This window comes from Anguilla anguilla, chromosome 4, assembly GCF_013347855.1.
Source record: "Anguilla anguilla isolate fAngAng1 chromosome 4, fAngAng1.pri, whole genome shotgun sequence".
In the NCBI taxonomy this organism is placed as follows: domain Eukaryota; kingdom Metazoa; phylum Chordata; class Actinopteri; order Anguilliformes; family Anguillidae; genus Anguilla; species Anguilla anguilla.
The window spans coordinates 50,765,683-50,793,520 of record NC_049204.1 but is presented as its reverse complement, the minus strand read 5'-3'; the positions used below and the strand labels follow the sequence as shown (position 1 = coordinate 50,793,520).

General features: G+C 43.1%; 1 protein-coding gene across 8 annotated transcripts in view; it reads right to left on the bottom strand.

The window, feature by feature from the left end:
- The window catches only part of sulf1 (sulfatase 1), a 105,200-nt gene that overhangs the window by 32,026 nt on the left and 45,336 nt on the right, over positions 1–27,838 (bottom strand). Inside the window, exon 1 of one of the 8 annotated variants that reach the window (XM_035416115.1) lies at positions 12,911–13,314. The exons of the other annotated variants lie outside the window; for them this stretch is intronic. The gene's annotated coding sequence lies outside the window, so the exon portion shown is untranslated. Of the gene's footprint in view, positions 1–12,910; positions 13,315–27,838 lie in introns of those variants that run through there. 8 annotated transcript variants of the gene reach the window in all.

Sequence of the window (27,838 nt, the reverse complement as noted above, 5' to 3'; positions counted from 1 at the left end):
CCTTTCGCTGAAAAACTAAAGCAATATCGCTAAACCTCTACTGCGACTGCCACGTATCACTGCTTCATAATACGGACCCATGTTTAATCAACGGGGGAATGAGATATATCTTATGTACTCTGGCCTACAATCCAATTAGCAGGTTAAAATAAATGAGTGTGAAGTCTGAAAACAATGGTTATCTACAGGTTAACAGCAGCGCTGCAACTTCCCCTGAAATTGCACTTGAAAGATTTTCCACTGTCAAAGTCTAAACTGAGATTTAATGTAACATGGCAACAAAATGCTATAATTTTAGACACTTGCTGTTCCTGGCACTAACAGCATTGTGCAGTGCCTGACCGTACGGTCAAAGTTATGACAGAGATTTACGATACTGGCAGAATTTTTTTGAAGCGTTTCGTATAACACAATTCTACCCAAAATCATGTCCCTTAATGACGAGCTCTTGTTGGATTGCACTGCGGACAATCTGAGATAGAGCCCAAATGGCGAAAATGATATATTCTACCATTTTCTAATTACGTATCAATTCCAGTTACTCAATTTTTAAAAAGGTAGCAACATTTCCAGCTTGAACTAGATGGTCATCTATGTGTTTCCGAATAACTCAATTAAAGCCCACAGACCACGCGGTTTTTTATCCTCAGAGCAATAGAAGGATTAGGGCAAACGACCCTATAAAGCAGCCTTCACTGTATTAATTATAGTCCTCCGGACGAACGAGAGAAATTACATTGAGAATGGACTGAGAAGAAAGGTCTCGGAGGTTCAAAGGAGTAAAACAAAAGGCCATTATGAGGTCCATCGTTAATTACGCAGCGGCCAAAATGTGCTCCGAAAAAAAGTGCAATTTTCAGATTAATGGTCCTCAAGACAAGGGACCTTTACAACAAGTCAAAGAGTTCTTAAGATTTACTTTCATGAGAATGATCTTTTTTTTCTCCCCCCCCGTCACAGTGCAAAAAAACAAAAACTGCACTATCCAACAGAGGAATGCAGTCTAAAACCTTACAGTGTAGCTTTCTCATGTGCCGTACCAGAAAACACCATGGTGGTATATGGCTCTGTAACAGCTGAGCACAGCAATGGACCAGCAAAAGCTTCTAATGCTTCTAATGCTAAAAGCTATGTGTCCAGTCATATACTGTGAATGCACTCTCTGAGCATGCAGTAGGGTGCTCTGAGCAGCATGTCACTCAGATGAGACGTGCTTTGAGATGCATGAAAGGGGCTACATGAAAAAACAATCCCTTTTATTATTTAGCGCAAGGTCTCTGACCTGGTTTCAAACGCAAACCAGGTCAAAGACATTTCAAAGGCCTGCATTTGTCATTATATTTCTCAGGCCTCGTTTTAACTTGTTATCATGAACCAAAAGCTGCAGTAAGAGAGAGCAGCAGAAATGCATCACTTAAAAAACAAATTCTGGAAACAGATATGAAATTTAATTAACGACCACCAGACATTTCTAAATGCTCCTTTTTGCCTCAACCGCATTCTCATAAATTGCTTGCGGGAAAAGAAAATTCACAGACTTTTCAGAAAAACAGCACGCATGACAGACAAAAAGGGATATCCAGACTTGACTGCAGAGGTGAAAAGGGTCTTGGGAGATATATGCCAGTTGTCGGCAGGCCACTTTTGCCCAACACCTTCCTGATCAATGGCTGCAGCGCTCTGTAAAGATGAATCCTGGCTTGCGGGGGGGCATTCTGAACCAAAGGAATTCGGGCTCATCTCGATGGTTTTAGCTGTCTGTTTCATGCCAGAGAGAGAGAGCGAGTGTGTGCAAAGCACTGCAGTGGCTTGAGGCCATGCTTCAGCTGTGGGGGCCAGGAGACTGATCCACAGCCCATAATGAGCTCTACTCAAGAAGAGGTCTATCAGTCACACTCTCTCTCCCACATCCTACGCACGACTTCATTACCATGCTGAGCGATTCAGTTACAGCACAGATACTCACCAAATGCGCACTGACCAAATGAAGTTTTACAGACACGCACGCAGGCAGGCTCACACGCACACTCAAACATACGCATCCATATGCATGCGCACATACACACCCACCCACACACACACTCACATACGCATATACGCCTGCACACACATAAATAACATGGTGGAGAGGGTAATGGCAATCAAACTTCAAGCTTCCTTTTACAAAAAACTGTTTTTAAATGCAAATCCAGCAACAGGAGTCACATTTGATGACATCTGCCTTCTGCTGTGCCAGGTGGAATTAAAGTGAAACCATATCACACGGAATACACTGACCATATATCACAGACCATGTTAAACGAATGGAGAGCACCGATCCTGTTCTCCTCTTATCTCCGATATTCCTGTGGTTTTCCTGTTATTCAATGAGACGCAGAACGCAGATGATTATGCACTGAGGGGGAAAATGTTTAGCTCACTGAAGTGGTTTCACTGCACTCTCTCTGCTCCAGGCTATTCAACTTAATCGCTGTGGAAATAAATCCAATTGGGTCCTCGGCCAAAAGCATCTTTTCCCTGGAAAACACTCATTTCTCCTTTCAGTAAATAATACAGATCAGGGATTATATTAACCAGAAACTAACTGTGGACCATATCGTATACTCAACATCTAATTTGGACTGTATACTGTTGAAATGTTAGTAGATACAGTAAGTGATTTCTACCAATGTACCGTGTGCATCTACTAGTGTGCATTTCAGCCAAATAGTGTTGATGCCTCAAATGTAAATGCTTAATTATTGCTGAAATCTTGGGCATTCAGCAGGCATTCATTAAGAAATGACAAACTTTCATGTCATCCTTTCATATTTTCTGTTTGGTTTGGTTAGAGTGATAGAGTCTTATGTCAGATTTCAACCAAAGAGACACAAAATTCAAGACGCAACAACCACAACGTGTTAACACAACGTCCACAAAGAATTAAACATTTAAAAGGGTTCAGTAACCCCCTCTGATGTTTGGCTTCCGTGTCTGGCTCTAGAGGGAACGTGGCATTTACAGCAGAACATCCTCCAAGAGTCCATCCGCTTTTACAGCTGGGCAAACCTTCAAGCGCAGTTAAAATCAAGACAGCATACAAGACCTCTTTATTCCCCAGTATGACAGGCATCCAGGTCATGTGGAGACAGCGGGATCAATGTCTCCAAAGGCATATTGCACCGGTTTAGTTACTGTACTAAATTGTGTACCAAAGGCCTTTGATTGCTGATAAATTATTTAGCCTGGTTGTTGAACCACGGTACTGTAATTCCAGGAAATCAGAGAACTATTAGCCTGATTACAGCAAGTCGCAGGGTTATAAATGCATATTTTAAATGTATTCATGTTATTCAGGAAACCGTACTCATCCAGGAAACCGGCCCATCACTCACCATGCGCACATGGCTCCCTCCTGTTACTCTGCCCCTTTAAGGGAATAAAACCTCTATGTTCCAGAACACCTAGTCAGATGGAAGCCATAGCAAACCACAATAATTACATTTCAAAAGTAACGAAAGGCTAAAGAAAAGGCTCATTTGTATTTCCCTCCAAAGCTGGAAGTATTTAACAGGATGGGGGGAGGTGGGGGGGCTGGGTCTTTTTTTTTTTGGGGGGGGGGGGGGGGGGGGGGGTGATGACAAGGGGTGAGTGTTTAATTACAGCAAACTATTTTAATACATTCATTTCTGTAATTTAAGAAAGAATGGCAATGGCTTTGGTGCAGAGACTATTTGAACCGCCATTGAATTAATCCCGACCCCTGAGAAAGGAAAGGGTACCTTTGTAGTCCCGAAACTGCCAGAGCGTGGCCATTAATTATGAATGCATGTAAAATATATCATTAAATGAATCCTGCTCAGAAGACTTCAAAGTTATATTGGGGATGCCACCAGGTGGTCTGATGGGAAAGCCAGGGAGGTTCTGAGGAGGCTAAGAGGGAAATGATTAAAACATTTGAGGGGAGACTGTGGACGCGCGGGACCCTCCGTCCCGCACACTCTGCTCAAGTTTCCCCCGCAGGGAGTCACACAGTAGCCAAGGTACTGAGAGAGTGCGGGCAAAAGACAAGCAGAGAGGAGAGAGAGGAGAGGGCGAGACACAGAGAGAGGGAGAGGAAAACAGAGAGGAAAAGAAAGGAGAAAGGGAGGAGAAGGTGACAGGGAGTTGGAGAAAGAGAGGAGAGGGTGAGAGACAGGGAGAGTGAGAGAGAAACAAGAGGGAGAGAAACGGGGAAAGGAGAGAGGGAGGAGATGGTGAGTGAGGTGGGGAAGGGGGAGGATGAGTAGGAAACAGAGATTTAGGCCCTCTCTCAGATGGCCACACTGCACCAACCATAAACAGGAAAGGCTCAGGTACAGCCTGATTATAAAGGCCAGCAGGCCCAACGTTCAGCAGCAAGTGTTCGCAGCAGACCTGCGCCGTGAAGTCCACCCAACAGTCACGTCGTTAGGACCGAGTCGGAAGTAGCGCCAAAATAAAAGCTTTGATATGCTGTGCCGATGACACATTCATTTCCCTCCCTGGACAGCTTTGGAAGATTTCAGCGTTGTTATTAACTGGGTTATTTATACCGTTGGAGAGACTTCACTGTAGCTACCTTTTGAAGTTTGATTTGAGTTTAATAGTAGCGAGGGGCCAAAGTTTTATGGCACGAGGAGGAGAATCCGCGCCATTGTGTAGCACGCGAAACACTGGGTCTGTCGGTTTGTAACGGAACGGAGGGAGAGAGCCAGCCTGCAGCAAGACGCACAGATAGAGATTGGGGGTTGGGGGGGGGGGGAGGAGGGGTAGGGGGCTTTCATAAATCTCACCTCCCCCTCGGCTTCACAGAAGGGGGAGGGGGGGGGGGGGGACACTTTTCATAATCCCGAAAGCGCAAGTGTCCTGCAGGGCTGTTAATAACACAGGGTTTTACTATTCAGCCCTGGTCAGACTTTCTTTACACGTTTTTCTCTGTTTTCACCGCATCATCGTGGCGGCCAAACAGAAGGCCCGCTTTGTTCTCTCGGCCAATTAATCCTAATCAATGTCAGGCAGCGCTGAAATACGGCCCAACTGTAGCTATCAATTGTCCTCAGGTTACCTGCCTCTTTCGCGGGGTCAGTTCCCCTTCAGCAGAGCCTCTGACCGTCCCGTGCCACTTTGGCCAGATAGGGGGTCTTCCTGAACGTGCAGTTTTAAAAGCTCTCTGGAAGGTGCCAGATTGTGGCAGACAATACGGTCAATGAGGGAAGCAGATAAACAAATACAAAAGAAGGGAGAAGGTGAGAACGAAATGACTGGGTGCCATTTTTAAATATCTGCAATTTGGTCCTCACAACTTGTGACAAACAGCATAAGACTGGCAATAGTAAAATACTTTTAGGCCGATGGAAAAGAAAAACATGAACGACTAATATCAGCACCAGCAATGGTTTTCTTATTACTGCAATAAAAGTGCCGTTTATTTGCCTCATTTAAGCACAGTGTCGAATTACTGAATTTTTTTACTGTCTTATGTCGAGACAGAACTCTGATTTACTTTTTGAAATTTTAAATGTCATTTTCATTATACACGTTTGTCAATGGCATCTGACATGGTCAAATGCAAAGGCACGACCACGGCCAACCCAAAGTTCCCGTGTTCATGGACGCACGCGCGTTCGCCCGTTTCACCGCAAGCGAAATACTTCCAGTGATATGCTATTATGGTGCCGCAGAAAAGCAGAAAATATTCAAATTGCTTCAGCGAGTTTCCACTGAGGTGATTGTTCGGAATAAATAAATCGCCCTCGCGTTTCCAGGGTTTCCAGTAACCCGGTCGCACACGAGGGGAAAAAAAAACAAACAAAAAAAAAAACACAGGGCCAAGCAAATTTCTGTTAGCGCTCGGCGTTTGAGCCACTTTAGCGATCTCTTTATTCTCCTCAGGCAGCCAGCTGAGGAGTGTGGCACGGCGGCGACTCTTAAGACATAAATCCCGTTTTATGTACGCGGGCTCTCTCCGAGAGAGAGAGGACGCGCCGCCAGGCTTAGGCAGCCTCCGCGGTGAGCCGGCCGCGATCGCCGCGGGAACGGGAGCGCTTCCCCCCTTCTTTGAACCTGGGCTACTCATTGACGCCGGCGAGCGAGAAGGGTCTGCTGAAACGGTTTAAAGATTTAATGACCCGTACAGACTCTGAAAATGATTAATGTGCGGCTCTCGGATAGCTGCTCGTCCGCTAGGTTCGCTTGAAAGTGGGGGGGGGGGGGGGGGGGGCACGGGTTTGGACACGACAGCAATTTGTAAGCAAACGCAGGTTGAATGTGATGCGCAGCGGCGCTACATCGAATTAGTTCTGACTCGGAGCCCTAAACGACGTGACAATAGGTTCAGCTCGAACGCCACGTTAATGTCTAACAGCGTGTCAGCTCCACATTTTGAAGCGCGAAGCTAATGATTCCTTGGCGATGCAGTGACGTAAAACTGGGTGTTTTCATTATTTCCACTCATCGTAACAAGACGAATTGAATAATTTAACGTAATTCACATAGTACCATAATACTCTGTTTTTTGATGGATAACACTTTGTGACATCAATATATATGAAGGTGTCGCAATACAGTGCATAAAAACCTAAGATGGGACAAACAGCCCGGTCTTACGTAAACAGCTGAAATTGGGTGTCCATGTTGACCGGACTGCAGTAAGCAGCTGCACTGGGGCTGCAGTAATGAAGAGGGCCTAACTGGATTGAGCCCTGACCCGAAATGTAAATAACAGCTGGATTTACTGTAGAGCAAAACCACAGCCAGTGCTGGAACATCTGGGCTGACTGTCAGGACCGGGTTTGAGGCTTTTTAAAAAATTTATTTCCTCCTAGTGCACTTCCAAAGTACAAAGCCATTTTTACACAGACATAACAAATTAGGCTGCAGGACGGAAAATGAAACGCAATATTCCTGTTTTCTATGCTTTTTCAGAAGATATTCCAAATAAGCCATTTAAAAACACTGCCTACACGGGATTGTCAAGGTCATGATTTACGGCATGAATTCTGACACTGATCTCCCAATTCTATCCCCCTGGACGTGCCATGGATGGAAATGGGTAAGAAAAAAAGATTAAATATGTTAAAATTAAAGTCTAAGTTTCTCTAAAAGAGAGAAAAATCTACATTTTTTTTTTTTGGACTAACACTAGTTTAAACAAAGACAGTTGGAAAGAGACAGATCAAATGTTCCTGGGTAACATTCCAGCATTTATGTACCAAAACAACACTGGCTTCTAGCCATTTTCCCTATGTAATTATCATGAGCGCGATAACTGCACACTGTGCACATGAGCATATAGACACAGTGAAATGATTTCAGGGAAACAACGAGGGCCCAGCAAACACCAAGACTGCAGACTGGAATTACAAAACCCAGTGTGTCCCCAAATAATTTTGGAGCAAGATTCCAGAGCGAAGCCGAGTAGTTAATGGCTCTGTCACCAACTGTTTGCGGGGGTATTTCTGGCAGGGTTTGAAACAATACCCTTGCAGAATGTGGAACGTGTGCAGACATATTCCTGGGAAACCGTAGACGAGACGCAGCTCACAGGAAAAAGTCACTGGTGACCCTGCCCGTCATAAACAAGCTTTTCCGTTACTAAGACGCTTAACGCACGACACCGCTCGTAAAACACGTTGCCGGTCGGCGTTCGGCGCTCTGCGTCGCAGTCGCTGTCTGCATCGTGGCGTAACCTGTAATTTGTGCTCACAGACACTCTCGTTCGCGCCGCCTCTGGCAGCACCTGTGTGGCTTTCCGAGGCGTGGTATGGCATGATTTGTAATTCAATTCACTTCATCGTCCATGGCGACGGTAAGTCATCGCCTGCTTAAATTAACGGTATTTAAAGGTTACGCCTCCTTGCGAGAGATATGGATTTTTTTATGTGCAAAACCTTCAAAGCCCTGCCGATAAACAGTTCGCATTCCCGACGCATGCACAAACAAGGACAGATCAACCGCTCGCGCCCCAAAGACAAAAGCAATCTCCAAGCGCGCACAAAGTGAGAGCGCAAGGACTTAATTTAACCTGATGTAGCAATAACAGCTGAAATCACATAAGACGATAATTCCATAGGATTTAGGACAACACAATGAGCTGGGAAAGACAGCACAGCATCGGAGCGGAGACCGATTGTTGTTTTCACCCGGCAAAGTGCAGTTCATGGCTCACAAGTGACCCATTCATAAATCTATTGCAGGAGCCATTGAAGAAACACGCTTAAAGGGCCCCTCGGTGAATGCAGCCAGCACTCGTTCTTCAGATTCGCCCCCTGACAAGTGACGAAGCCATGAAACCGCGGTTTACATGCGGCTCGCACGCCGATCCGACCGGGGGGGGGGAGAGACACACCGCCCATTTTGGGAATTACACAACTTCCCACAATCTCATGTACCTTAAGGTCTTGACCACAAACATTAAGTTCACTGACATTGACTTGAAACTTCCCACTGTAAACCACAGCAGAGGTCAGCAACAAAGCTGCGCTGCAGTCTACGAGAGCAGCGACTCGAGCCTGCTAAGGGTCAGCTGCCCGCCAGCCCAACACCATTGTCTGTTGAATGTTTTTTTTTTTTCTGTGCCTATTGGAGGTGGAAAAGGGAGGGTTGCTGGCTTTTATTAAGCGGGCTGTCGGGTGAGCTGCGTGCGTGCCTGTTCCCTGGATTCTTCTCCATTATCTCCATTATGTTGGGGTGGGGGGGCGGCGGATGAAAGCGTTGGCCCCCCAGCGGCTCGGAGTTTTAACCAAATCCGCCTCAGATGCATTCTGACGGGAGTTTAATTGTACGTGATACAGGCGGACCTTTCTCTTTCACATCTAAAACAGATTGCTTCTCCCCGGGAGGCGGATTATTGCACAAGAGAGTTGACAAGGCAGGGACAGTGTGGCTGTGGGCAGGGGGGACCGGGTACGAGGGGGGGTTGAGGGGGTGGGAGGGACCGGAGGGGGGCACGGCACGACGGTAGGCAGGCCTCTGACCCCCATTCAGCGACCACAACAAGGCGGCCTCCGCGCTCCCCGCCCAGGAGCGGCCTCCCCTTTTCAGTTCAGAGAGGCCGACCTCTCCCCGCCTCACCCCTCTCTGATCCCTCGGCTCCCAAACCCCGCCCATTGCTGCGTGTCACGGTGGGAGGAGCCACAGATGCATTTCTATTTCAGAGCTCTTGGTTTTTTTTTCAGCAATGACAGATGTTCCCCTCACTCAAAAAAAAAGTTTTTTTTTTGAGCAACTAGAAGCACACGGAATACGTGTACCATTTTTACTCATACTGCCCATTACACTAAAAATGAAAGCAGCAAGAGCGCATGAGATAACAGGAACATATTGTTCTGAGCTTAGTTTAAAGTGGTCCCAAAAGTAGCGAAGATCTGGATCACTGAAGCTGAGGTGTTTAGCCATGATTTAAGCAGGGGTGATACTCCAGAGCTTGCAAAGGAAATTCCCAGGAAGAATGAACTTAGTCTCAGCTGATGGGATTAAAGAGCAATTTCACAAGGTCTTGATCTCATGTTTGTCCATGATGACCTCAGATGCACTAGTGTGTGACTGGACAAACACTGGGGGTTCCACGGTGAGCTCCCAAAAATACAAAAATCAATCTATGAAGGATATATTTAGTGCCTTATATATATTACCTTATAAATTCCAAGCATTCATTTTCCTTGGCACCAGGTTTACAACATATGAAATAAATATCAAAATTAACAACTCTATTAGAAATCCAAACTTAATCCATCAGTAATGGAGTTCAGTTTAACCAAATTTGAAACATTTTAAAATAACTTTAACATGGTCAAAAGGGCAGAATTTCACAGCAAGTGGCCATAAAAGCTAGTCATACAACACAGACCCCAGAATGAATACTGTGTTAGATTCAAATAAGCATAAAAAAGGATCCTGTCACAATAGGGTTGTGAACTATTACAGCCTTAGCCATAATCTAAGGACAAACTACTCTTAGAGAAAGAGAGAATGCATACGTAATGCTCAAATAAACAGTTATTCCCCAGAACAGATAACTATCAGTCGTAGCACACTGAATGAACATAACAAATGAGGTTTGAAGGTTACCAAAACAAATTTCAGAAAAGTCAATAATCCTTTGCGCTTTCCTACAACACACATCAATGTTCTTCCCTCTCCAGCTCATTACCAGATGTCTGACACTTATGAAAGTGATTTGTTTGACACAATTGAGCAAACACACTGGTTTTAAAGCATAGCGGTGTTTTTATTTTCATAAACAACCATGAATCATACCTCTCTCAAGTGCCTCTGTTTCTCAGTTCCATAAGCAAAAAGGTGCTTTTGATTTTAGCTCATAAATGAATGCAAATGTCAGAGAAAACCCATGCATTCTAAACCTTCCATGTGGACAGTGTTTACAAGAAAATAGAAAATCTATACAACATGTGTATTTATGTGCATAATAGCTATGAAATCATTCCCGACAGTTTTGCACGCTCACTCACATACCCACATGCACATAAGACAAAAACAACTGCTGACACATTTGATGTAAATTGAACACATGTTGTTCAGGTGCCTTACTCGAGGCGTATTAGTGGCAGTTCCACAGTTCAACAGTTCCTTTCTCTCGTTCTGTTGATGAGCTATATTTTGACTGCCTTTTTGATGAGGTGCTCTCAGTAGCAGGACCTTCAAACTGACCGCTATGTGCACTGTGTATTCTCGCAGTACAGCGAGTCTCAAGCTAAAATCTAATGATGAAAAACAGCTACTGGACTAATATTTGCTTTGGCAAAGGCTGCCTGGAATTGCAACTTATTTGTTGCAGCTGCTGCCATTGTTTACACACAGTGATGCAAAATGGACCAGAACGCACCTGGCTGTGGTAGTTGCAAAAAGCTCCTTATGTCAGCTGTTGCTGGTGTGTACAGACTCCGGGAACGTGCGTGCAAAGATGCGAAGCCCCTCTTAGGTCTTGCACTAATTGAGTCTCATGCAACCAATACTTGCAACTAATTTAGGCTTCGAACAGGACCACAATATAAGCTTGCCATTCAGGAAAAAGTAGGTCATGAATGATGCTCTTTTGGAGTTTGGGAGCAGTAACTAGGCTGAGGAGGAACTTAAAGAAAGGAGCCTAAAAGCTTGTCAAAAAATGTATGAAGATTACATTAAATTTACAAAAATATAAAAAAACTAATTTCCTCAATTCTGTTTTCCCTTCATTTTCAAGCAACAACTTGAGAAGTGCCAAATTAAAAAAACAAAGGGTCACATGAAGAGAAAAAGTAAGAAGCTCGCTGTGACAAACATTGTGGGCTGCTGAGTGGTGTGGGAGAGCCAGGAGCCCTCCAGCACATGTGCTCCCCAAAAATACAGGGAAGAAAATATTACCAGACAAAAGCTGCAACCTGACATCAGGAGATGTCCAACAGCCAAGACCATAGGCATTCTATAAATGCATTTCTGTAATAAAAGCAAAATATGTCAGGGAAACATGATGTAGAAATGGATTTGTTTATGCACCAAATATATAACACATGCCCAATGCACATAACCTGTTACTATCGATCACAAGGGCAAGCCTTGCAATTCATATGGTGTCTGCCTTTTAAATTGCCAAACTTCTCCCTTTCAAATGTAAAGGATCATTAGCACCTATTCTGTCCCATCTGGCATACAATACTATTTCTACAGTGCTGATGAAGCCATTTTCACATTATGTGATAAACTACAAAAATGTGCTTTCATCAGAATAGTACTTCACAATTGATTACCATCAATGAAAACTATGCAGATAGCACGAGCCACAAAACATTGTCCATATCACGTAGTGAAATCACGTCCTTCCCTATCTTGCGTATTAATCAGTCTCATGAAGTGTGCTAAATTCAGTTAGAAATTAGTAGCTGCTTAAGACACAGCAGATTAACAGATTTTGAACACAATTCACACAATTCCTGTGTCTACTTTGCAAGCACCTCACAGAGTATACATTGCCTCAAGCTGCATATTAATAATACACATCATATTGCCACTCCAATGCCAAGTCTCACTGCTCACTTCAGTGAGTTAAATAGTTGAACTGAAGCATAAATTCTGACTTCCCCAAGGGTACATTGCAACTGTGACAGTTTATCCGGAAGATGTTCTTCAACAGTACACTTACTTAGAATGGAGACACTTTCAGCCAAAAGTGCTATCCCACAAATAAAAAAAGATTTATTTACATTACTGAAATGTGAATGTCTGAACACTTCACTGAATTCTATTACTTTCCCTGTAAATAAATACACACATAATTATCCTACACTACAAACTACTTAAGATAGAAGACAGTTGATTGCATTAAACACCAGCAATGTTGATGACTTCTGAGAGCAGGCACATGGCAAATGTTTACACTACATCAGAAAAACATGTAATGCATATTTCTCCTACAAGCAGTAAAAGAGTCACCTCTGACAATGCAAAACAAACTTTCAACTGCTTGGGTTCAAACAAAACCACTGAGAGTCTTTCGGTGCGAATAACTCTGCATTCAGCTTTGGTTTGGGTTGATTTTCCGACAAAATGACAAACATTTCTAGCAAGTAGTTGCATGTGGAGGAGAGCACCCCATTTGTGGAATGTGCACACACTAATCCCCCAATGTCTCAACAATTTAAAAACTTAAATAAATTCAATCACAGAGAACCTAATAAAGTTACAGAAGCAAGCCTGTGTGCTTTTAAAGTTTGTGTCATGCGCAAATACTATCTAATCTCAAACACAATTCCATCACTGATTGGGTGAGCTTTGATATTGCAAGCAGTGTGGATTTTATCTCTGTTGCACATTCTGTTAGCTTGTGACTGTGGATGCTTGCAAAGGCTGCCACTATAACACTATGAAAACCTTAGCAATGAGAAAAAGAGAAATAGGGATAAAATATTTACAATACCTGAAAGCAGTGAGGGAACTCTCCTAGTAGAAGAAAATGAGTCCTCTTGGTTTCCACAGCTCTGCCTCTCATATAGGTTGTGTCTTGAGGACCACACAGCTCCTGGAAGACAACCTTCCTTCTCTAATCCTTTCTCCAATGTGATGACACACACTAACCCCAACCATCTGTTGAAACACGTCCTCAAGCACTCAGCGCAGTGGTGTGTCAAGACTAACTACCCAATCCAATCACAGAGGCGGCTGGGTGGCTCTTCTGTAGCAAGAGGCAGGGACAAGGACACAGGGAAACACTAGCAGACGTTTGAAAACTCCGGGCATGGTAACCTGAGAATCACAGAAAGGGAGAGGGAGGGAAAGAGGGAGAGAGAGAGAGAGAGAGAGAGAGAGAGAGAGAGAGATGGGGGAGGGAGAGAGACAGAGGAGGGATAGATACAGCGGGAGGAAGAGAGGGTAAAAGAAAGCGAGAGAGACAGAGAGATAGAGAGCAAAATAATTGCTAAAAAAGAAGAAAGGGAGGAGGTGCTAGGGGAGAGTGTAGAGGGAGTGGATTATGCCTGCTGACCAGCTACGCTGCTCCTCACATCTCCCAAAGATCCCACAAGCACAGGGGGACCCTCGCTGGGAGACACACACAAGCCAAACAGCAGCCTCACGCTTCCATTCGTGCCGTGTGTGTGTGTGTGTGTGCGTGTGCGTGTGTGTGCGCGCGCCGGGGGTGGGGGGTGGAGGTATGGGGGGGGGGGGGGTACTCCATACCTCTCGCCCTGCTGAAAGAGTAACAATTCAGCAAAGTATGTGGCGAAGCCATTTGAATGAATCTCCCTAAAAACAAAGCGCTGGCTCCACAAGCAAGCTGCCGTTTGCACTGAACTGTCACGTCTGCAGCTGGGTCAGCACGAGCAGCAGCGTTCACATCTCCCTGTGATAAATCTCCACGCTGCCTCTGCAGCATTCCTTCCTTCAAAAAAACCCCATTGCCTTAAGTAATAAAGCGGCAGCAGGGAAAAACTGGTTTGGGTTACCGGGAAAACCAACAGGAGTGAGAGACTGCAGGCACTTCCAATGCAGAGTTTCATGCACAAATAGATTTCCTGGAGGGAAGGTGATGTTAAATTGTGTATACCGCAGTAGTCCGTGTGTGCTGGGGAATTCCCCCCAAAAACACTTGGAAAACTGGACAAAGTTTCAGTCCGGGCAGTAGGTTTTATACTGTCCACACTCTTTTGAGTCATTTTAAGAGAAAATAAATATTCTACGCTATGAACAAACACTTGAGAAATGAAAAACATGCTAATTCAGTTAATTCAAAAGTAATCAAAGCCATTCACTCCTCTTAACGGTTCCTGTGTTTCCCTGATTGTGTGAAGAACTGAAACTCGGCGTTTTCCAAATGCCCTGGTGTCTGACCACTTAACTTCAAAAGCCAAACTGTGGCTTAATACACATTTCAAACGGGCTCGGATATCTAACAAGGCAACAGTGAGTTAATCAGCAGCGCGGCAATAAAAACAAAAGGTGGTTAAAGGCCCCATTTGCATTCTCTTAGCACATTTCACACCTGCTTACTCAGTATCCACTTTGCCCGGGTCACACAGACCCCGTACACACCCTCGCAAACGAAATCATCTCCTCCGCTCAGACCAAACAAACAAACAGAGAGACAGACAGACAGAGAGACCGCGCTTTCATCAGCGCAGACGCCTCAGGAGGAAACGCACCGCCCTGAAAAACAAGCGGTCTGTTATTGAGCGAAAAATAAAAGAGCTGCTGCATGCCACCCTCCCGGCATACTTCTGCTTTATTACAAATGAAAAGGGGCTGAGCCACAAACTCTTGATTTGAGCCACCAGATGGCAAAACGTGTCTTAACAACACATAAAACTTCGCAGGGAGAAAGACTTGACTTGCCACTGTAGGCCTCCCCGACATTCAGTATTAAAAGGTTCAATTTAATGTGCTGTGTTAAAATGTTAATTCTAAAATAAAAATAATTTTTTAAAAAATTAAAAAAAACTTGCATACAGATTACATAACAGAATCCCTCATAATCAAAAGGAAAGAGATTCGATCAAATGCAGGATTCATTTTTGGAAAAAAACCACAAGAGACATACGGGCATGAAAAAGTTCAACACAGGGCATTCCTCACAGTTTTCCCCTCAATTTATCAATGGAATCAGCTTTCTGGTGAGAAGATTCAAATGAAAGCTAGACACTGAATACACATATTTCAACTCCTCATCAGCCCTCCCCATTATTTTCATTGTTGTTCAGTCTCTAAGCACATTGGGTTAAACAGAACAAACCTGTTCTCATTAAAGATACGCGAAAGTATTCCAGGTGGATGCTGGGTCTAAGGGGACGGGGTTATAGGGGACACAGAACTCAAATTAAATTGACCGAATTCACAAAGACGTACCCCACCCCCTCCGCATCGGACATCCCACCCACCCACGCCTCCAACCCCAACCCCCAACCCTGCCCTCATGGCAAGGAATTCTAAAGACCTTTCAGGCAGGCCATGGGCTAACAATGCTTCCTCCTCTTTAGTGGATTAAGATGCCTGCTAGGCCACACTGGTTTTTCATTTTCTGAATCCAGCAATACACAAATACATTTAAACCACAATTTGATAGTTTGGGTAAACAGCATTTTAAAATGAAATATGAGAAGGAATCCATAATAAAAATGGTTTAAAAACATAAGGAATTGTAGAGAAAACAGACTTTTTCTTTTTCATGCGAGTTGCCAAATCTTTTTCATTGAGTTTTTACTCTTTATAGATGGTTTTACTCCTTACAAGAAATCACAGTTTAAAAAACATGCACAATGATTTATGTGTGGCAATCTACTGGATAATTTAAGTAACGATTTATTGATTTAATTTGATTAACTGCATTAAAATAAATAATGGAAAAGCTGTTAAAAAGACAAAAAACCAAAGCTGCACACACACAACACATTTTCAACGCACTGAAATAACAGACACTAGCATCTTTAGCTTGTCTTAAAGCCTTAAAAATGACCACAGAGAGAGCCAATTTTCGCTAGCTGTACACAGAAATCGTGAGTTCATGCACAGACCGTTATCTGTGCATGATCTCACTCTTATGTCACTTTAACCAGGTTGGCCAGATGCCCCAGCTGAAGTAAACTAACCACAGGGCATCTGACACTGGAGGGGGACTTCACAGGCACCCGCTCACCTCCAGCTCTTTCACAGAAGGAATCCCCTGTTTGTCCGTTCCTGGAGGGGCCTTTTCTCTCACTAATCCTTTAGGGTTTGCAGGTGCAACCAGGGGGAGGGTTGGGGAGTGGGGGTTGGGGGGTGGGGGGCGAGGGGGGTATGGCCAGTCCACATAACTGCAGCCCCAGCACTGCTTTAGTGAAATTCAGGCACGCACACAGACAGACTGGAGGTCAGGCTTGAGCCTCTGTCCCTGTTGCCCTCAGCCACAAAGGTATCTTTATTTATCTGGTCATTTTTTTACTGATGAAACTTTTTTATTTTCATCAGAGGGCAGGCTGCCGCTCATAAAAAGATTCAGCGACTTGTTTTTCGTATTGTTAAGGGCCCCCCCTTGCTATTCCTAAATGTTTGCACCTTGAGAAATGTTGCTCAGCGCACGCCTCAGAGCTGACTCTACAGACAGAAACGCTGCAATCTCAGCATCCCGAATATCCGAGGCGCATTATCGTCCTGCGTGTGGTGCGTGGTGAACGATGCCTTGCTCCATTTCAACCATGTCTTTTCTGACCAGCAGAAAAAGAGGTGCATGACGAAACCACAAGTTAACCCAATATCTTCAATACCATTTCAGCTAAATGAATCCATTAGCAGCTATAATTTGCTTATCTAAGTTAGTTAACTCTAGGCTAGCTAGCTAGCTAAACGTCATCAGTCCACTTTTGTAGCCTAGGTCATGGTCAGCACACTGTATTACTGACACAATTTTTTTTTTCACAATAATTCATAATAATACAGGACATGGGCAGAGAGGTAGAAAGAGGGTATGAAGTAAAACAGCTAATGCAGCTCAACTAGCTCAGTTTCAGTGCGACTGATGAGCTGAAAATAGACAGGGTGGAAAACGTTCCTTTAAACTGATCATTGGTCTCAATCTGTTTTTATAAATTTTCCACGATTAACCGGTGTGCCAACGATGTGAACAATCAGTTGGCAGGAAAACACAAAACTTCTTCCCATCATGTTAGGGAGATTAAATGATAAAATTGCAGTATTCACTTTTCATCAGTTTTAATGAATAAGTGCACGTAATGATACCCACTCTGATAACCACCACGTTAGCTTTAGCACAATGTGCAATAAAGGCTACCTAACAAAACCTCAAGATAGTTTCAATGAAAACATCTCCACATTACACCTCTTTGCCATGAATTTTCTCGGAGTGAAAGTTTGGAGAACGGAGAGTGCACGTATCCTCAATTTTAAATATTGTCAATAATGCTTACTTAATGTTCATTTCTTAAGTAAAGGTAAACTATATTGAAGACTAAGGTATCTGTATGAATTACAGTGTGCATGTGCAGGCGGTCAATGGTGAAATGCAATTTGAAGAGACGGTATTGCGTGCAAACATGTACACAGGTGGTGTCCTTTATCTATTTCAGCTTGAGGCTCTGCCCCTCCAAAAGCCTGTGCACAGCCCTGGTGAAATTCCCAGAATCACTGCTGTCTTGCTTCATCTGACACAAGAGCAGCCAACATAGAAAATGGAAATAACATTGGAAGCAGTCACACAGTCTCCAAAGATCAAGCCTTCCAAAGGCTGGAATCAGCAGGGGTAGAACACAGGGAAGACATTAGCTTTTGGAGATCGTCACCTTCATTTCAATCATTTGCGTGTGGGAAAGACGAGACGAACAGCTCTGGCGAGACTGGGGTATCGCTGTGCCAGGCAAATGCTAAGACGTAGCAGACGGCTACATCTATATTTACCCGCACCGGGCACTGATGTTATTTCCCGGAGTCCATGCCTTTGAGGGTTGAGATGGTGGCTTTCAAGTTCATACCAGCCAAGCACAGCTGACAGTTCCGTGGGGGGGGGTACGGGGAGGGGGCTGCGTGTGTACGATACGCAACACTGTGTGACACTGCAGGAGTGGAGAAGCTAGCTAAGCCCCCCCCCCCCCCCCCAACTCCACCACTCTGCCCGCATTCCTGCCAAACACTATTCTCCCTCCAACAGCTGAACATACAGCACACAAGGTAGAAACCGGCTCACGCAGACCAAGTCGTCAGACAGACACACCATACCCACAGATGCATGCGCTCCACTGTCACAACACACATAAGTGAAGGCCCACTCACCAACTTTTCATAAATACATTTTATCATTTACCAGTTCTCACTGCCTTTTCAGTGAAAGCTGGTGCAGAGCTAAATGTCGCATGGTAAGCAATAGATCACTCTGATGTGAAAACCCATGCGTTGAGAAACACACATCCTGTTCCTGATAAAAGAGGCAGAGATTAAGCCAACCACGCACTTTTATCAAGATACTGCAGAATACCCACGCATGGAGTTATGCAGCATTAGTGACAGTTGTTATGATAAAACATTCAGCATGAGGTTGCCAATATTATCTTTGGCAGTTTTCAGGAGTGTGAATTATGCGATCAAATTTCACCGACGTACTTAGTGCGAGTATTTCAACATGACAAATAAAAATAAAAAAAAACTTGAAAACTTATCAAAATTTCAAGCACCTACTCACAGCATCTTGTATAGATTGTAGTACTACTATACAATAATAGTAGTAGAAAAATAGCCATTTTTCATAGAAAAGCAATCCCCAAACCTAGCAGTATAATGTAATTTAAAGTACAGTCACAAGTGCCATTTGCCTCTCTTCTGCTGGCATAGTAAAATCCTTCTTTCCCTGAAATGGGATATCACAGTATATGCATGATATACAGCTGTGAAGTAGGTATTTCTTTTTTTTGGTTCCCTCATGGAAACTCAAAATGACATCATTTGTTTTAACCAGATACGCCCGCCCAATTTGGCATAGGCCATCATATTAAATTGCCTTTGTTTTATCTTATCACAATTTCCCCACATTTGACCAGCTTCTGTCCAATAATTTCTAATGTGTAGCTCCTTAAAGTTATTCTCTCAGTTCTCTCATCTCAAGAGTGAATGCTGCCTCAAATGAGAAAGACTCGAAAAAAAATTTACAGTACAAACATGTTGGATTATACATCATTTTTTGCTTTTACAAAGATGTTTTTGCCTTTAACAAAGCTCCTAAATCAAAGATGGAATGCATATCCAAACCATGAATTGGTGCTAATTACAGGAAAATATTGCTTATTAATGGGTGGGTGGGAGGTTTATTTAACATAACCACAAATCTTGGTCAGGGGGAAAATTCTGTGCAGCTGACATGATCCTGAACTATTTTAACCAAATGCTGAATGACAGTTCCTTTGCAGTTTTCTGAGTAAAATAAGTAATTGCATATGAAATATTTCCACTGAATAAAGCTGTCTACATAAAATGTTATATCCACATACCAAATTATATTATTTATTTTATAATCACTACTCCTTCCAATAAATCAATGAATAATAACTTGTGATTTAACTGGGTGCAAATTACCAGTGGGATTTAAATTTTATTATACAACATTGATTTAAATTGCCAAATTTAGTACAAGCAAAACATTTTATTTTGTAAGTAATCCCATAAAACTTAATGGAATGCAGATTGGAAGCACAGGGAAACTCCAAGGGCTTTATTCAGCCAAGAAAGCTACAAGTGTTTTTTCTTATATATTCTCACGAACAAATGTCAGTAAGTGCCTCCAGATTACTCAAATAACAACAGCAGCTTTCCGTGCCTGTCGAGAGGGTCTGTGTTTCTTGGTAGGCATGGTACCTGCCATCAACAATCAATGGGCGAGGCGGGGTCTTCTTATTGGCCGGCCCCTTAGGCGACGTGTTCGTCTGAGCAGCCCCCATACCCCTCGAGTGTGAAACGGAATACAGGAGTTACTTCTCCTGTATCTGCCACTATTCCACCCTACCCGCGTTTATCAGGGCTGTCATCTCAGTTTCACACAGGCCTGCCGTCACAATCAATTAGGCTGAGGGCGGCAGTGTAGCACGGTGGGTAAGGAACTGGGCTTGTAAACGAAAGGTTATGGGTTCAATTCCTGGGAAGGGCACTGCCGTTGTACCCTTGAGCAAGGTACTTAACCTGCATTGCTTCAGTATATATCCAGCTGTATAAATGGATACAATGTAAAATGCTACGTAAAATTGTGTAAGTCGCTCTGGATGAGAGCGTCTGCTAAATGCCTGTAATGTAATGTAAGGGCTGAGATACTGCAGTCCTGCTCTGTTTCACCCTCCCCCCTGACATAACCTGTTATGAAAAGCTTAACCCAAACGGGATGACTAGTAAATTCACTTAAGAGGAGTATTTCTAGGAATGTTTCTCTTTTTTGAACACTGAATTAGAATTACACTGCTGCATACATCCCATGACATTACCCTACCAAAGAGACTTGAACTGAACCGGAATACTTTCCGATCTGATCATGACAGCATCGTGAGAACTATCCATATCAAGAATGTTAATAGAATGCTGATAGTGTATGAACTATGCAAGTCATTATCTGTTCCTCAAAATATCCTCTTGATATGCTCGCAACCATGACAACACAACAAATTGAAAGTGCATCTAGAGGAGCGCATTGTCACAATCACTGAGTGCACCAGAGCCAGTGGAGTAACTCTATGCTGCACAGATAGGAGCAGATTTGGAGGTGATAACCCTTGTTTTGGTTCAGATGCGTAGATGGAAGTGCATTCCAAGGCATGCAAGCTGACACAAAATGGCGGCAGATTTCGCTGGCTGGGGAGGTGAGAACTCTAAAAGGATGTGCAACGAACCCTTGGTGCTCTCATCTCTCCTAGCTTATGGTAGGCCTACTTCAAAAAGCCTTCTCATTTGCGAGAGACCACAATGGCAGAATATACTATGACACCATGCAGAAATGATTAGCAAGCCGAGTCCAAAGCCAAAATAAAGATAAGTTCATTCTGTTCAAACAGCAGATGAAGAGCAGCTGTGAGCAGGATCTGACACTCGAATCAGGCAGAACAGGCCAGCATCACAAAGACAACAACTCCTCAGAGGGGACTGGGTTAGGACCTGAGTTTCTGAGGAAAGCAATGCTATAGCGCTCAGCATAAATAGCAATTGAGAGTGCACCCAAACATTGGATTGAAACAAACCCCACACATGCAAATGTACCCTCCGACTTCCAGAAGTTCCATTTGCCATTACAAACCACTCATGCAATATAAGACTGATGACAAAATGCTAAATCTATATAAAAAATAAGGGTAAAAGACAAACTGAAAATCTTTTTTTTTTTTTTTACTACTAACAGTTTGTGCATAACATGTTTTCCTCCCCAACTGTTCCATTCGGAAACTGAAATGTCTGCAAAAATGTCACAGACCTTAGATCTGTTCTTCATACAGCACCCCCCCTCAACCTCGCCCCACCCCACCAGGGAACAATCTCCAGTTCTTTTCAAAATACCGAAAATCAGAGTGCCAGGATGACTCACACGTCAAGACAGACTAAAATAAAAAAATGTGGAGTACACTTCCACTGCCTGTCAGATTGTGATCATGTGTTTTCCAATTCGCCAATTTAACATGTGGGAGCTGGTAGCCTGCATGTCCCCCATATTGCAATACATTTCCTTCTTTCCATCTTCTTTGGACTCAGATTCCATGACCTCTGACCTTTAGATGTATCATGGCATGAATGTTAGGAATACAACAGTAATACAGAAATGAAAAGGCCAGTGGTGCAATTGGTCCATAAACCAATGACATCACAGTCTTCCTAATCAAGGAACTGAGAAGTCCATATAGAATGCTTTGCACACGTACCCAACTAGCAATGCTGGGTTGGGGCGCTTTGATCTTGGATATTATTACCTATCATACTGAGATGTCTGCAGATTTACTGTCAAAGGAGTAAATTAATAATTTATTAATATTTATGTTTTCTATTGATACAGTATATGCAAGCCTGTTTTCGTTTAAACCACTATGGATAACAGGCAGGCCGTTTAAAGAAAATGGCAGGATAAAAAGGGGCTTGTTGAAAATACATAGCAGATTGTTTTCCCATTTAAAGAAAAAGCACATTACATATACATGTGTTTTTGTCCTTCTGTTTCCAAGGATTGTGAACAACTATGGCAAGATCAAAAGCAGCCCCCATAAAAAGCCACTGTAGCTTAGATCGTTTCCATGGTGGATAGATAATGTTTTTATTACTGACAAACAAACATACTTTTTCACAGCAGGGGAAGAGCATCTACCCTGAAACACCTCTTAAATTGGGGTGGGGTGTTGAAATGCTGTAAGAATTTGTCTGTCTTTTATACCCTTTGTTGAGTCCCACACACTGAGAGTTGCTTCAGCCTGAGGCCAAGACCTGGCCGCCTCCCCCCGCCACTACCCCCCACCCCCACCCAAGGTCGTTTCCCTCCACCCGCCAAAGAGCCCTGGAAGTTTACCTCCCACAATTCCTGTGGACAGTGATGGAAAGACAAGACAATGCCCCTTTCCCATCCTGGCCATGAAACCAGCCAGTTCCACAGCCATGGAAACTTATTTTACTTAAACAAAATGTTTTTTTATTTTTATTTCGGGGCCTACCTCTTACCATGCAGCTCTTTTGAAACAGTGGGGGATGGGGGCAAAGGGTCGTATGGGTGGCATGGCAGATTTTAATATTAATCCTTTTCCTCTCTCAGTCCTCAATGTCTGTAGAACACTTTACTGTTACTGGACTGTTGACGTTAAACATTTAACAATATATATAGTTAAATGCAAAAGCATTCAGACAGTGACACAATTTTTGTTGTTTTTGTACTCAAGTGGGTGAATGGTGTAGGAATTACAGCCCTTTTCATCCATAGCACTTCCATTTTAGGAGAGCAAAAGTAATCAATCAATCACTCACGGATGACCTTTGAGGGACGTTTGGTGGGACGCATGCGCAGGTGGTGCTTCGTTTAGTAGGACCAGGCGCAGGTGCATCTCCCAAAATCACCACTTCGAATGGCACAAGATTTTTCAGCACAGCTTTATCGCCTAACGTTGCTTTTGCTAACCCTAACATGTTAGCATTTCGCCTACTTTAGTTAACCTACTTAGCGTGTACCACCGATAAAGATGTATGGACACAAATCATGTTACAAAGGTGAGGACATAGCTAGCTAGCTATATAGTTAGCCACGTTTTACTCATGACAATTTGTACAGGTGCGCCATGGGTCTGGACGGTTTTGTGCTTGTTTAATGTACAACTCTTTAATTGACAACTCTAACCTGGCCACTCTGTTCTTGAGGCTTGCCAGTGGTTTGCATCTTACAGTGAACTCTCTGAGGTTATGTCAGTGTAGACTCTTTATTTTTCTCTTTGATGCACCACAGTTGAAAGTATTCTTCGGTCATTCACTACAATGGTCTTCCATGGTCTACCGAGTTGTTTGCTATTGCTGAGCTCACCAGTGCATTCTTGCTTCTTAATGTACCAAACAGTTGATTTTTACACAGCCACTGACTTGGCTACATCTCTGATCAATTAATTCTAATTTTTCCACCACATGATGGCCTGCTTCACTGACATTAACACTTAGTCGGTCCTGTTGAGAGACAACAGTAACAGACTCCAAATGCAAATTCCACACCAAATGCAAATTCCACAACTAGCTTTATTGTGCATGAACTAATGATGCAACAACACACAGCTGGTAAAGAAACAGCTGAGCAGCCAATTGCCCAATTACTTTTTGTCCCCCTAAAATTGGAGGACTATGTATAAAAAGGGCTGCAATCCCTACGTGGTTCACCTAATATGGATGTAAATACCCTCAAATTAAGGCTGACAGGCTGCTCTTTAAAGGCATATTAATCATTTTATTTCAAATCCAACACGCTGGAATACAAAGCTGAAGCAAAAAATGTGTCACAAACCAAATACTTACACACTGCACTATATATATGTTCTAAAAATGTATTTGGTTTTGATTTAATTTCTTGCAAGCTCTGGCAATCGGCAGATATTACAGTACTGTCAATGTTTTTGTCCTGGTTTGCCCCATGAATAATGTATATTCTGCACATGAATATTTTCTCTGAGAAAGCTAAGCAGAAATCAGAGGTCTCTATTTTAAACATAATTTGGTTGGTGTTATTACAACATGAACACAAATAACAAGTAACATCGAGATGCCAGAATGGTAGCTAAATTAGTATTTTAAAATTCAGTCTTTAGACAGAGTGGAGATTTTAGGCCATATCAGAAGTAAGGAGGCACAGAGGGCATGAAAAGAGTTTCTATTACAGATGCAATAAATCCAGGCTGTATGACAGTTTAAACACCATTGCTGCCAGCTTACCTTAAAGTCCAAAAAGCGCTTACACAGTACAGGCATTTAACTGGGCAAGTACACATAGAGAATTAACAACTTTTCCTTTGTAGGCTCCATGGACCCTTGACTAACACAGAGGATGGTGCCCAAATAAAGTTTGTGTGTGTGTGTGTGTGTGTGTGTGCGTGCGTGCATGTGTTTGCATAAACACTGGTCATTTTTAACAGCACCTCATTGACTACTAACTGACAGAGAAGCACCATTGTGGCCGATCAGGAGCTATAAGGCTTCCCCGGGCCCTGAGGATCTTTTGGACTTCATCCTTGGGAATAATGCCCCATGTCCGGAAATTTATTTTAATCCTCTCAGTCGCAGAGGTGAAAAGCGGGAACAAGAGGAAAACGGAAAATCCGTATGTGAGGAGGCCTATCTCCAGCGCAACATCCCAAAAGCCCGGTTGAATATAATCCTTAAAAGCATGCCGCCACTGGGCTGTTGAGAGAGAGAATTAGGATTTGTGTGGGGTAGGTAGTTCATTTGATAATCCCCAAGCCCTAAATTGTACAGAGGGCTAGAGATAAGACCAGGAAGTGAGCAGCCGGCTCCACGTAAATGCAGCTGAAGAGTGGATAACATAAAGATGGGAAAAAAAAAAAAAAAATCTGGATGCAGCAAACTGGATCAAAAAATTCTGCCTAAAAAAATTCACAAACATCTCACAGAGGCCTTCTGAACACAGTGGTGAGGTACAGCAAATACTGTGGGCCAACAACTCACATGTTTAAAAACACATCAACAAAAAATTAAGCGGAAAATTATTCATACAAAACTATAGCTTAACACACAACAATTATCTTGCACGTGACAAAGTAAAATAAAATGTTATTTTACCGCAAATAATGCTGAATGTTATGTCAGCACACGTACAGATCCTATCTACACTGGTTAATTAGGTTAAAATGGCAGCATAACGGTTTGAGATTGGAAACTGGTGCTGAGGGCACTGAGAGTTCCTTGTCCATGCAGAGAGGGAGCAGCGTGGGGCTGGTGATTTGTGATTTCCACAACGGAGGGAAGTGCTTTAACCTGGCCCCTGAATTTCCCTACTACTGAAAGGAAAATAATTACTATGCAGCACACCACTAAACAACAAACTGCGCAAGCAGTTTGGATTTATCGCCCAGTTTATTTATAGAGTTTATTACTGTGCTCCTCTGGTGAGCAGGAGAGGCCATTTGTATGAAAATAGGTGCTGGGGTTACGGGGGGGTTGTTGGGGGGGGTTGGGGGGAGCCCCCCGCCCCTGCGCGCTCCTCACGGAGCAGTCACACCTGGCGGTTTATGAACGGAGCGCTTGAAAGGGGACATTATGGCGAGGACACAATGGGCAGCGTCTGCGCTCCAGCCACTGAGGGCCCCGCTGAAAGGCCGCAGCTGCCGCCCTGAGAAAGGGCGCCTTCAAGTGCCCCGCCTGCGCGCCGCGGCGGGGCCGTCTGTGAGAGACAGCGCCGACCCCTCACACACCCCAAACACACAGATATTCTACCTGCCCCGTCCCTTAAATATGGATACCGATAAGGTCCTCAATAGCATTCCTATTCGTATCTATCTGGAAGTATTGTAAAAGCAAGCATATTTTTATAGTGTTTTTTTGAGTGTAATAATGAGTTATATTACTGTGAAAAATGGATGGGCACATTAAGAGTGTCGTTGCACATGCATCGAGGTATGAGGACCTAGTTTCAGGGCTATTCTCTGGGATTCAGGAACGGTGATGGATCGGTTCTCCGATGTTCGGTAACATTTTTTCCTCACCTCAGGGTTAACATTCAAGTTACCTCAGGTCAGGTTACAAAGTCAACTCAAATTACTACCAAGCAAATATGCCAACTTCTGACTCCTCAACTCTCCCAGTCTCACTCATCAGCCAAATATTTTCTTAGCTCCTGCACACAGAAATAAGACGGTCGGTATTAATTCCCTCCCTCTCGCTATCCAGGAACTTGGTTTATATTAAAAACAAAATCGTTAAATGCATTGTTTCGGGGAAAACTAAACTTGAACCAAGTGCACCTTCAATATTAAAGCCAGTACTGGCAAAGACAAATAACTGTAAACAGAAAACAGAAATGTGTTTGATTTAAACCTAATCTCCAGACAATTACAATTACGGCTATTCAGAGAACCACTCAGGCACCCTGTTGAATTATCAAGATAGCTGCTATTATAACACTGAACACTGCAAAAGAAGTATGTGAATGTGCACCTTCATAAAAGATCTGCAGCTCTGCTCACCTCCCTTCATGAAAAATATCTCCAATCTGGTTCATTTGGGTCTGTAGTTGACACTGGCATTAGAATCTCACAGTTGCAGTCAATTTAGGCCCCCCACAAAGATTACAGGCATTTGAAGATGCCAGGACTATCATACTGAAATTAATGCAAGGGAGTGTCGCCCTTTATTACTTAAATAGCATATAAATTTAATTTCAGTTTATGATAAAATTTAAATATTTTGCATGTCTTGACAAGAGGTAAACGTTTTATTGAGCTGAAAGGACAAGCCACAGTTCAACAAAAAATAATTCAGTGCCATGTGCTACATATTCTTTAATGCATTTAGGTGCTCTGTAATGTTTAATTTCACTGGGGTGCCCAATAAGTCTTAAATGTATTTTGTCAGGCCGCAAAGGTTAAATGCATTTGATTGCTTCATAAGGTTGAAATTAATTCGCGTACTTCATAACTTTTAAAATATATTTTGGCACTTCATAAGGGTTAAGTGCGTTCAGACTCTAAAGATTCTACCCATTCCCATATGCAGCCATTTAAAAAAAGTTCAGCCTAAAGAACTCTTCCCAGCCTTGGGAACCACTGCAAAATGGCGTGACCATCCGGCATCATTACGCTAGCATCCAGCTAATGGAATAAACACAAGATACTCTGTGCCATGTCCCCCTAAATGGCATGGCTCCGCGGGGGCAGAGGGGAGAGGACAAAGTGATTACCTTGGGGGTAAAAAAGAAACTTAGAAAAGACAAAGGTAGGCAGTGTGTTGGGTTAGTCCCTAATATGGTACGGTATATCAGTTTTCACCAGGAGGCTTTCAGCGTAACTCTAGATTATTGTGATGTTTAAATAGCCGCATATACAAAAGCAACATGGGCAACACTCAACGGTAATGAAAATAACTGAAATAATTATTTGGTAATCCTGATCAAATAAAAGCAATAAACTTTCCTTAGAAGCTGCTTAATTTGTTATTGCTTCAGACATCAAACCATAGCGAATGGATTAAACATAATGAAAAGTCTTATTTAAAAAAAAAATGAAATGGCTATGAACAGATTAAATGCAAAGAAAGTGTTTGTTGTTGCACAACGTGCTCATGTGTCCTATGTGGTGAGACAACTCTTCTTGGCTCCTTCAAAGCAGTTTTATTAAGGAATGCAAATTGCACTGATACTGAGCACACCAGACATCTTTGAAGA